A 12,205-nucleotide genomic window follows, 5' to 3' on the forward strand; every position below is an offset into this window, starting at 1 on the left:
GAGTCGTAGTTACTCCTGCCGGTTGCTCCCATTTCTTTAGGCCTTTATCATTCTTGCTATGGCCAGTCCTACAGACCCGATATACCAATGTATGTCCACCTTAACGTCGTCACAGTTACTCCCACTACGAGTTTCTCAAGTTAGCAAATGTACTTCGACGGTTGACGAGGCATTTGGCTACCTTAAGAAAGTTATAGTTACTGCAGCCAGATGCTCCCCTTCCTTTGAATCTTTCCTCTCTTTAATTCGTACTGCGGAATGTCCAAGCAGAAGCGAAATGCTGCAACTTGTCCACCTTTATTTTGTCTGAGTTACTCCAACGACGATATCGACGAGTTTTCAAATAAATTACACAAAGTGACGAGGCATTTGGCTACCTTAAGAGAGTCATAGTTACTGCTGCCCGCTGCTCCCCCTTCTTTGAGTCTTTCCTTTCTGTAATTCGTATTCCGGCCAGTCCTCCAGAAGCGAAATGGTGCAGCATGTCCACCGTAACGTTGTCTGAGTTACTCCAACGGCGATATCCTCGAGTTTTCAAACAAAATTTCGCAGAGTGACGAGGCATTTGGCTACCTTAAGAGAGTCATAGTTACTCCTGCCGGCTGCTCCCATTTCTTTAGGCCTTTATCATTCTTGCTATGGCCAGTCCTACTGAACCGATATGCCACTGTATGTCCACCTTAACGTCGTCACAGTTATTCCCACTACGAGTTTCTCGAGTTAGCAATTGTACTTCGCCGGATGACGAGGCATTTGGCTACCTTAAGAGAGTCATAGTTACTGCAGCCAGATGCTCGCCTTCCTTTGAATCTTTCCTCTCTTTAATTCGTACTGCGGAATGTCCAAACAGAAGCTAAATGCTGCAACATGTCCACCTTAACGTTGTCTGAGTTACTAAAACGACGATATCCACGAGTTGTCAAATAAATTTCGCAGAGTGTTAAGGCAATTGGCTAACTTAAGAGAGTCATAGTTACTGCTGCCCGCTGCTCCCCCTTCTTTGAATCTTTCCTCTCTTTAATTCATATCGCGGCCACTCCTGCAAAAGCGAAATGGTGCAGCATGTCCACCTTAACGTTGTCTGAGTTACTCCAACGACGTTATCCTCGATTTTTCAAATAAATTTCGCAGAGTGACGAATCATTTGTCTACCTTAAGAGAGTCATAGTTACTCCTGCCGGTTGCTCCCATTTCTTTAGGCCTTTATCATTCTTGCTATGGCCAGTCCCACAGACCCGATATACCAATGTATGTCCACCTTAACGTCGTCACAGTTACTCCCACTACGAGTTTCTCAAGTTAGCAAATGTACTTCGACGGTTGACGAGGCATTTGGCTACCTTAAGAAAGTTATAGTTACTGCAGCCCGATGCTCCCCTTCCTTTGAATCTTTCCTCTCTTTAATTCGTACTGCGGAATGTCCAAGCAGAAGCGAAATGCTGCAACTTGTCCACCTTAACGTTGTCTGAGTTACTCCAACGACGATATCGACGAGTTTTCAAATAAATTACACAAAGTGACGAGGCATTTGGCTACCTTAAGAGAGTCATAGTTACTGCTGCCCGCTGCTCCCCCTTCTTTGAGTTTTTCCTTTCTGTAATTCGTATTGCGGCCAGTCCTCCAGAAGCGAAATGGTACAGCATGTCCACCGTAACGTTGTCTGAGTTACTCCAACGGCGATATCCACGAGTTTTCAAACAAAATTTCGCAGAGTGAAGAGGCATTTGGCTACCTTAAGAGAGTCACAGTTACTCCTGCCGGCTGCTCCCATTTCTTTAGGCCTTTATCATTCTTGCTATGGCCAGTCCTACTGAACCGATATGCCACTGTATGTCCACCTTAACGTCGTCACAGTTATTCCCACTACGAGTTTCTCGAGTTAGCAAATGTACTTCGCCGGATGACGAGGCATTTGGCTACCTTAAGAGAGTCATAGTTACTGCAGCCAGATGCTCGCCTTCCTTTGAATCTTTCCTCTCTTTAATTCGTACTGCGGAATGTCCAAACAGAAGCTAAATGCTGCAACATGTCCACCTTAACGTTGTCTGAGTTACTAAAACGACGATATCGACGAGTTTTCAAATAAATTACACAAAGTGACGAGGCATTTGGCTACCTTAAGAGAGTCATAGTTACTGCTGCCCGCTGCTCCCCCTTCTTTGAGTCTTTCCTTTCTGTAATTCGTATTGCGGCCAGTCCTCCAGAAGCGAAATGGTACAGCTTGTCCACCTTAACGTTGTCTGAGTTACTCCAACGACGATATCCCCGAGTTTTCAAAGTAAATTCGCAGAGTGACGAGGCATTTGGCTACTTTAAGAGTGTCATAGTTACCCCTGCCGGCTACTCCCATTTCTTTAGGCCTTTATCATTCTTGCTATGGCCAGTCCTACTTAACCCAATTGCCACTGTATGTCTACCTTAACGTCGTCACAGTTATTGCCATTATGAGTTTCTCGAGTTAGCAAGTGTACTTCGCCGTATGACGAGGCATTTGTCTACCTTAAGAGAGTCATAGTTACTGCAGCTAGATGCTCCCTTTCCTTTGAATCTCTCCTCACTTTAATTGGTACTGCGGAATGTCCAATCAAAAGCGAAATGCTGCAACTTGTCCACCTTAACGTTGTCTGAGTTACTCCAACGACGATATCGACGAGTTTTCAAATAAATTTCGCAGAGTGACGAGGCATTTGGCTACCTTAAGAGAGTCATAGTTACTGCTGCCCGCTGCTCCCCCTTCTTTGAATCTTTCCTTTCTGTAACTCGTATTGCGGTCAGTCCTCCAGAAGCGAAATGGTACAGCATGTCCACCGTAACGTTGTCTGAGTTACTCCAACGACGATATCCCCGAGTTTTCAAAGTAAATTCGCAGAGTGTCGAGGCATTTGGCTACCTTAAGAGAGTCGTAGTTACTCCTGCCGGTTGCTCCCATTTCTTTAGGCCTTTATCATTCTTGCTATGGCCAGTCCTACAGACCCGATATACCAATGTATGTCCACCTTAACGTCGCCACAGTTACTCCCACTACGAGTTTCTCAAGTTAGCAAATGTACTTCGACGGTTGACGAGGCATTTGGCTACCTTAAGGAAGTTATAGTTACTGCAGCCAGATGCTCCCCTTCCTTTGAATCTTTCCTCTCTTTAATTCGTACTGCGGAATGTCCAAGCAGAAGCGAAATGCTGCAACTTGTCCACCTTCATTTTGTCTGAGTTACTCCAACGACGATATCGACGAGTTTTCAAATAAATTACACAAAGTGACGAGGCATTTGGCTACCTTAAGAGAGTCATAGTTACTGCTGCCCGCTGCTCCCCCTTCTTTGAGTCTTTCCTTTCTGTAATTCGTATTTCGGCCAGTCCTCCAGAAGCGAAATGGTACAGCATGTCCACCGTAACGTTGTCTGAGTTACTCCAACGGCGATATCCTCGAGTTTTCAAACAAAATTTCGCAGAGTGACGAGGCATTTGGCTACCTTAAGAGAGTCATAGTTACTCCTGCCGGCTGCTCCCATTTCTTTAGGCCTTTATCATTCTTGCTATGGCCAGTCCTACTGAACGATATGCCACTGTATGTCCACCTTAACGTCGTCACAGTTATTCCCACTACGAGTTTCTCGAGTTAGCAAATGTACTTCGCCGGATGACGAGGCATTTGGCTACCTTAAGAGAGTCATAGTTACTGCAGCCAGATGCTCGCCTTCCTTTGAATCTTTCCTCTCTTTAATTCGTACTGCGGAATGTCCAAACAGAAGCTAAATGCTGCAACATGTCCACCTTAACGTTGTCTGAGTTACTAAAACGACGATATCCACGAGTTGTCAAAAAAATTTCGCAGAGTGTTAAGGCAATTGGCTAACTTAAGAGAGTCATAGTTACTGCTGCCCGCTGCTCCCCCTTCTTTGAATCTTTCCTCTCTTTAATTCATATTGCGGCCAGTCCTGCAAAAGCGAAATGGTACAGCATGTCCACCTTAACGTTGTCTGAGTTACTCCAACGACGTTATCCTCGATTTTTCAAATACATTTCGCAGAGTGACGAGTCATTTGGCTACCTTAAGAGAGTCGTAGTTACTCCTGCCGGTTGCTCCCATTTCTTTAGGCCTTTATCATTCTTGCTATGGCCAGTCCTACAGACCCGATATACCAATGTATGTCCACCTTAACGTCGCCACAGTTACTCCCACTACGAGTTTCTCAAGTTAGCAAATGTACTTCGACGGTTGACGAGGCATTTGGCTACCTTAAGAAAGTTATAGTTACTGCAGCCAGATGCTCCCCTTCCTTTGAATCTTTCCTCTCTTTAATTCGTACTGCGGAATGTCCAAGCAGAAGCGAAATGCTGCAACTTGTCCACCTTCATTTTGTCTGAGTTACTCCAACGACGATATCGACGAGTTTTCAAATAAATTACACAAAGTGACGAGGCATTTGGCTACCTTAAGAGAGTCATAGTTACTGCTGCCCGCTGCTCCCCCTTCTTTGAGTCTTTCCTTTCTGTAATTCGTATTTCGGCCAGTCCTCCAGAAGCGAAATGGTACAGCATGTCCACCGTAACGTTGTCTGAGTTACTCCAACGGCGATATCCTCGAGTTTTCAAACAAAATTTCGCAGAGTGACGAGGCATTTGGCTACCTTAAGAGAGTCATAGTTACTCCTGCCGGCTGCTCCCATTTCTTTAGGCCTTTATCATTCTTGCTATGGCCAGTCCTACTGAACGATATGCCACTGTATGTCCACCTTAACGTCGTCACAGTTATTCCCACTACGAGTTTCTCGAGTTAGCAAATGTACTTCGCCGGATGACGAGGCATTTGGCTACCTTAAGAGAGTCATGGTTACTGCAGCCAGATGCTCGCCTTCCTTTGAATCTTTCCTCTCTTTAATTCGTACTGCGGAATGTCCAAACAGAAGCTAAATGCTGCAACATGTCCACCTTAACGTTGTCTGAGTTACTAAAACGACGATATCCACGAGTTGTCAAAAAAATTTCGCAGAGTGTTAAGGCAATTGGCTAACTTAAGAGAGTCATAGTTACTGCTGCCCGCTGCTCCCCCTTCTTTGAATCTTTCCTCTCTTTAATTCATATTGCGGCCAGTCCTGCAAAAGCGGAATGGTACAGCATGTCCACCTTAACGTTGTCTGAGTTACTCCAACGACGTTATCCTCGATTTTTCAAATACATTTCGCAGAGTGACGAGTCATTTGGCTACCTTAAGAGAGTCGTAGTTACTCCTGCCGGTTGCTCCCATTTCTTTAGGCCTTTATCATTCTTGCTATGGCCAGTCCTACAGACCCGATATACCAATGTATGTCCACCTTAACGTCGTCACAGTTACTCCCACTACGAGTTTCTCAAGTTAGCAAATGTACTTCGACGGTTGACGAGGCATTTGGCTACCTTAAGAAAGTTATAGTTACTGCAGCCAGATGCTCCCCTTCCTTTGAATCTTTCCTCTCTTTAATTCGTACTGCGGAATGTCCAAGCAGAAGCGAAATGCTGCAACTTGTCCACCTTTATTTTGTCTGAGTTACTCCAACGACGATATCGACGAGTTTTCAAATAAATTACACAAAGTGACGAGGCATTTGGCTACCTTAAGAGAGTCATAGTTACTGCTGCCCGCTGCTCCCCCTTCTTTGAGTCTTTCCTTTCTGTAATTCGTATTCCGGCCAGTCCTCCAGAAGCGAAATGGTGCAGCATGTCCACCGTAACGTTGTCTGAGTTACTCCAACGGCGATATCCTCGAGTTTTCAAACAAAATTTCGCAGAGTGACGAGGCATTTGGCTACCTTAAGAGAGTCATAGTTACTCCTGCCGGCTGCTCCCATTTCTTTAGGCCTTTATCATTCTTGCTATGGCCAGTCCTACTGAACCGATATGCCACTGTATGTCCACCTTAACGTCGTCACAGTTATTCCCACTACGAGTTTCTCGAGTTAGCAATTGTACTTCGCCGGATGACGAGGCATTTGGCTACCTTAAGAGAGTCATAGTTACTGCAGCCAGATGCTCGCCTTCCTTTGAATCTTTCCTCTCTTTAATTCGTACTGCGGAATGTCCAAACAGAAGCTAAATGCTGCAACATGTCCACCTTAACGTTGTCTGAGTTACTAAAACGACGATATCCACGAGTTGTCAAATAAATTTCGCAGAGTGTTAAGGCAATTGGCTAACTTAAGAGAGTCATAGTTACTGCTGCCCGCTGCTCCCCCTTCTTTGAATCTTTCCTCTCTTTAATTCATATCGCGGCCAGTCCTGCAAAAGCGAAATGGTGCAGCATGTCCACCTTAACGTTGTCTGAGTTACTCCAACGACGTTATCCTCGATTTTTCAAATAAATTTCGCAGAGTGACGAATCATTTGTCTACCTTAAGAGAGTCATAGTTACTCCTGCCGGTTGCTCCCATTTCTTTAGGCCTTTATCATTCTTGCTATGGCCAGTCCCACAGACCCGATATACCAATGTATGTCCACCTTAACGTCGTCACAGTTACTCCCACTACGAGTTTCTCAAGTTAGCAAATGTACTTCGACGGTTGACGAGGCATTTGGCTACCTTAAGAAAGTTATAGTTACTGCAGCCCGATGCTCCCCTTCCTTTGAATCTTTCCTCTCTTTAATTCGTACTGCGGAATGTCCAAGCAGAAGCGAAATGCTGCAACTTGTCCACCTTAACGTTGTCTGAGTTACTCCAACGACGATATCGACGAGTTTTCAAATAAATTACACAAAGTGACGAGGCATTTGGCTACCTTAAGAGAGTCATAGTTACTGCTGCCCGCTGCTCCCCCTTCTTTGAGTTTTTCCTTTCTGTAATTCGTATTGCGGCCAGTCCTCCAGAAGCGAAATGGTACAGCATGTCCACCGTAACGTTGTCTGAGTTACTCCAACGGCGATATCCACGAGTTTTCAAACAAAATTTCGCAGAGTGAAGAGGCATTTGGCTACCTTAAGAGAGTCACAGTTACTCCTGCCGGCTGCTCCCATTTCTTTAGGCCTTTATCATTCTTGCTATGGCCAGTCCTACTGAACCGATATGCCACTGTATGTCCACCTTAACGTCGTCACAGTTATTCCCACTACGAGTTTCTCGAGTTAGCAAATGTACTTCGCCGGATGACGAGGCATTTGGCTACCTTAAGAGAGTCATAGTTACTGCAGCCAGATGCTCGCCTTCCTTTGAATCTTTCCTCTCTTTAATTCGTACTGCGGAATGTCCAAACAGAAGCTAAATGCTGCAACATGTCCACCTTAACGTTGTCTGAGTTACTAAAACGACGATATCGACGAGTTTTCAAATAAATTACACAAAGTGACGAGGCATTTGGCTACCTTAAGAGAGTCATAGTTACTGCTGCCCGCTGCTCCCCCTTCTTTGAGTCTTTCCTTTCTGTAATTCGTATTGCGGCCAGTCCTCCAGAAGCGAAATGGTACAGCTTGTCCACCTTAACGTTGTCTGAGTTACTCCAACGACGATATCCCCGAGTTTTCAAAGTAAATTCGCAGAGTGACGAGGCATTTGGCTACTTTAAGAGTGTCATAGTTACCCCTGCCGGCTACTCCCATTTCTTTAGGCCTTTATCATTCTTGCTATGGCCAGTCCTACTTAACCCAATTGCCACTGTATGTCTACCTTAACGTCGTCACAGTTATTGCCATTATGAGTTTCTCGAGTTAGCAAGTGTACTTCGCCGTATGACGAGGCATTTGTCTACCTTAAGAGAGTCATAGTTACTGCAGCTAGATGCTCCCTTTCCTTTGAATCTCTCCTCACTTTAATTGGTACTGCGGAATGTCCAATCAAAAGCGAAATGCTGCAACTTGTCCACCTTAACGTTGTCTGAGTTACTCCAACGACGATATCGACGAGTTTTCAAATAAATTTCGCAGAGTGACGAGGCATTTGGCTACCTTAAGAGAGTCATAGTTACTGCTGCCCGCTGCTCCCCCTTCTTTGAATCTTTCCTTTCTGTAACTCGTATTGCGGTCAGTCCTCCAGAAGCGAAATGGTACAGCATGTCCACCGTAACGTTGTCTGAGTTACTCCAACGACGATATCCCCGAGTTTTCAAAGTAAATTCGCAGAGTGTCGAGGCATTTGGCTACCTTAAGAGAGTCGTAGTTACTCCTGCCGGTTGCTCCCATTTCTTTAGGCCTTTATCATTCTTGCTATGGCCAGTCCTACAGACCCGATATACCAATGTATGTCCACCTTAACGTCGCCACAGTTACTCCCACTACGAGTTTCTCAAGTTAGCAAATGTACTTCGACGGTTGACGAGGCATTTGGCTACCTTAAGAAAGTTATAGTTACTGCAGCCAGATGCTCCCCTTCCTTTGAATCTTTCCTCTCTTTAATTCGTACTGCGGAATGTCCAAGCAGAAGCGAAATGCTGCAACTTGTCCACCTTCATTTTGTCTGAGTTACTCCAACGACGATATCGACGAGTTTTCAAATAAATTACACAAAGTGACGAGGCATTTGGCTACCTTAAGAGAGTCATAGTTACTGCTGCCCGCTGCTCCCCCTTCTTTGAGTCTTTCCTTTCTGTAATTCGTATTTCGGCCAGTCCTCCAGAAGCGAAATGGTACAGCATGTCCACCGTAACGTTGTCTGAGTTACTCCAACGGCGATATCCTCGAGTTTTCAAACAAAATTTCGCAGAGTGACGAGGCATTTGGCTACCTTAAGAGAGTCATAGTTACTCCTGCCGGCTGCTCCCATTTCTTTAGGCCTTTATCATTCTTGCTATGGCCAGTCCTACTGAACGATATGCCACTGTATGTCCACCTTAACGTCGTCACAGTTATTCCCACTACGAGTTTCTCGAGTTAGCAAATGTACTTCGCCGGATGACGAGGCATTTGGCTACCTTAAGAGAGTCATAGTTACTGCAGCCAGATGCTCGCCTTCCTTTGAATCTTTCCTCTCTTTAATTCGTACTGCGGAATGTCCAAACAGAAGCTAAATGCTGCAACATGTCCACCTTAACGTTGTCTGAGTTACTAAAACGACGATATCCACGAGTTGTCAAAAAAATTTCGCAGAGTGTTAAGGCAATTGGCTAACTTAAGAGAGTCATAGTTACTGCTGCCCGCTGCTCCCCCTTCTTTGAATCTTTCCTCTCTTTAATTCATATTGCGGCCAGTCCTGCAAAAGCGAAATGGTACAGCATGTCCACCTTAACGTTGTCTGAGTTACTCCAACGACGTTATCCTCGATTTTTCAAATACATTTCGCAGAGTGACGAGTCATTTGGCTACCTTAAGAGAGTCGTAGTTACTCCTGCCGGTTGCTCCCATTTCTTTAGGCCTTTATCATTCTTGCTATGGCCAGTCCTACAGACCCGATATACCAATGTATGTCCACCTTAACGTCGCCACAGTTACTCCCACTACGAGTTTCTCAAGTTAGCAAATGTACTTCGACGGTTGACGAGGCATTTGGCTACCTTAAGAAAGTTATAGTTACTGCAGCCAGATGCTCCCCTTCCTTTGAATCTTTCCTCTCTTTAATTCGTACTGCGGAATGTCCAAGCAGAAGCGAAATGCTGCAACTTGTCCACCTTCATTTTGTCTGAGTTACTCCAACGACGATATCGACGAGTTTTCAAATAAATTACACAAAGTGACGAGGCATTTGGCTACCTTAAGAGAGTCATAGTTACTGCTGCCCGCTGCTCCCCCTTCTTTGAGTCTTTCCTTTCTGTAATTCGTATTTCGGCCAGTCCTCCAGAAGCGAAATGGTACAGCATGTCCACCGTAACGTTGTCTGAGTTACTCCAACGGCGATATCCTCGAGTTTTCAAACAAAATTTCGCAGAGTGACGAGGCATTTGGCTACCTTAAGAGAGTCATAGTTACTCCTGCCGGCTGCTCCCATTTCTTTAGGCCTTTATCATTCTTGCTATGGCCAGTCCTACTGAACGATATGCCACTGTATGTCCACCTTAACGTCGTCACAGTTATTCCCACTACGAGTTTCTCGAGTTAGCAAATGTACTTCGCCGGATGACGAGGCATTTGGCTACCTTAAGAGAGTCATGGTTACTGCAGCCAGATGCTCGCCTTCCTTTGAATCTTTCCTCTCTTTAATTCGTACTGCGGAATGTCCAAACAGAAGCTAAATGCTGCAACATGTCCACCTTAACGTTGTCTGAGTTACTAAAACGACGATATCCACGAGTTGTCAAAAAAATTTCGCAGAGTGTTAAGGCAATTGGCTAACTTAAGAGAGTCATAGTTACTGCTGCCCGCTGCTCCCCCTTCTTTGAATCTTTCCTCTCTTTAATTCATATTGCGGCCAGTCCTGCAAAAGCGGAATGGTACAGCATGTCCACCTTAACGTTGTCTGAGTTACTCCAACGACGTTATCCTCGATTTTTCAAATACATTTCGCAGAGTGACGAGTCATTTGGCTACCTTAAGAGAGTCGTAGTTACTCCTGCCGGTTGCTCCCATTTCTTTAGGCCTTTATCATTCTTGCTATGGCCAGTCCTACAGACCCGATATACCAATGTATGTCCACCTTAACGTCGTCACAGTTACTCCCACTACGAGTTTCTCAAGTTAGCAAATGTACTTCGACGGTTGACGAGGCATTTGGCTACCTTAAGAAAGTTATAGTTACTGCAGCAGGTTGCTCCCCTTCCTTTGAATCTTTCCTCTCTTTAATTCGTACTGCGGAATGTCCAAGCAGAAGCGAAATGCTGCAACTTGTCCACCTTTATTTTGTCTGAGTTACTCCAACGACGATATCGACGAGTTTTCAAATAAATTACACAAAGTGACGAGGCATTTGGCTACCTTAAGAGAGTCATAGTTACTGCTGCCCGCTGCTCCCCCTTCTTTGAGTCTTTCCTTTCTGTAATTCGTATTCCGGCCAGTCCTCCAGAAGCGAAATGGTGCAGCATGTCCACCGTAACGTTGTCTGAGTTACTCCAACGGCGATATCCTCGAGTTTTCAAACAAAATTTCGCAGAGTGACGAGGCATTTGGCTACCTTAAGAGAGTCATAGTTACTCCTGCCGGCTGCTCCCATTTCTTTAGGCCTTTATCATTCTTGCTATGGCCAGTCCTACTGAACCGATATGCCACTGTATGTCCACCTTAACGTCGTCACAGTTATTCCCACTACGAGTTTCTCGAGTTAGCAATTGTACTTCGCCGGATGACGAGGCATTTGGCTACCTTAAGAGAGTCATAGTTACTGCAGCCAGATGCTCGCCTTCCTTTGAATCTTTCCTCTCTTTAATTCGTACTGCGGAATGTCCAAACAGAAGCTAAATGCTGCAACATGTCCACCTTAACGTTGTCTGAGTTACTAAAACGACGATATCCACGAGTTGTCAAATAAATTTCGCAGAGTGTTAAGGCAATTGGCTAACTTAAGAGAGTCATAGTTACTGCTGCCCGCTGCTCCCCCTTCTTTGAATCTTTCCTCTCTTTAATTCATATCGCGGCCACTCCTGCAAAAGCGAAATGGTGCAGCATGTCCACCTTAACGTTGTCTGAGTTACTCCAACGACGTTATCCTCGATTTTTCAAATAAATTTCGCAGAGTGACGAATCATTTGTCTACCTTAAGAGAGTCATAGTTACTCCTGCCGGTTGCTCCCATTTCTTTAGGCCTTTATCATTCTTGCTATGGCCAGTCCCACAGACCCGATATACCAATGTATGTCCACCTTAACGTCGTCACAGTTACTCCCACTACGAGTTTCTCAAGTTAGCAAATGTACTTCGACGGTTGACGAGGCATTTGGCTACCTTAAGAAAGTTATAGTTACTGCAGCCCGATGCTCCCCTTCCTTTGAATCTTTCCTCTCTTTAATTCGTACTGCGGAATGTCCAAGCAGAAGCGAAATGCTGCAACTTGTCCACCTTAACGTTGTCTGAGTTACTCCAACGACGATATCGACGAGTTTTCAAATAAATTACACAAAGTGACGAGGCATTTGGCTACCTTAAGAGAGTCATAGTTACTGCTGCCCGCTGCTCCCCCTTCTTTGAGTTTTTCCTTTCTGTAATTCGTATTGCGGCCAGTCCTCCAGAAGCGAAATGGTACAGCATGTCCACCGTAACGTTGTCTGAGTTACTCCAACGGCGATATCCACGAGTTTTCAAACAAAATTTCGCAGAGTGAAGAGGCATTTGGCTACCTTAAGAGAGTCACAGTTACTCCTGCCGGCTGCTCCCATTTCTTTAG

Source organism: Schistocerca americana, chromosome 9 (genome assembly GCF_021461395.2).
Source record: "Schistocerca americana isolate TAMUIC-IGC-003095 chromosome 9, iqSchAmer2.1, whole genome shotgun sequence".
Classification (NCBI taxonomy): domain Eukaryota; kingdom Metazoa; phylum Arthropoda; class Insecta; order Orthoptera; family Acrididae; genus Schistocerca; species Schistocerca americana.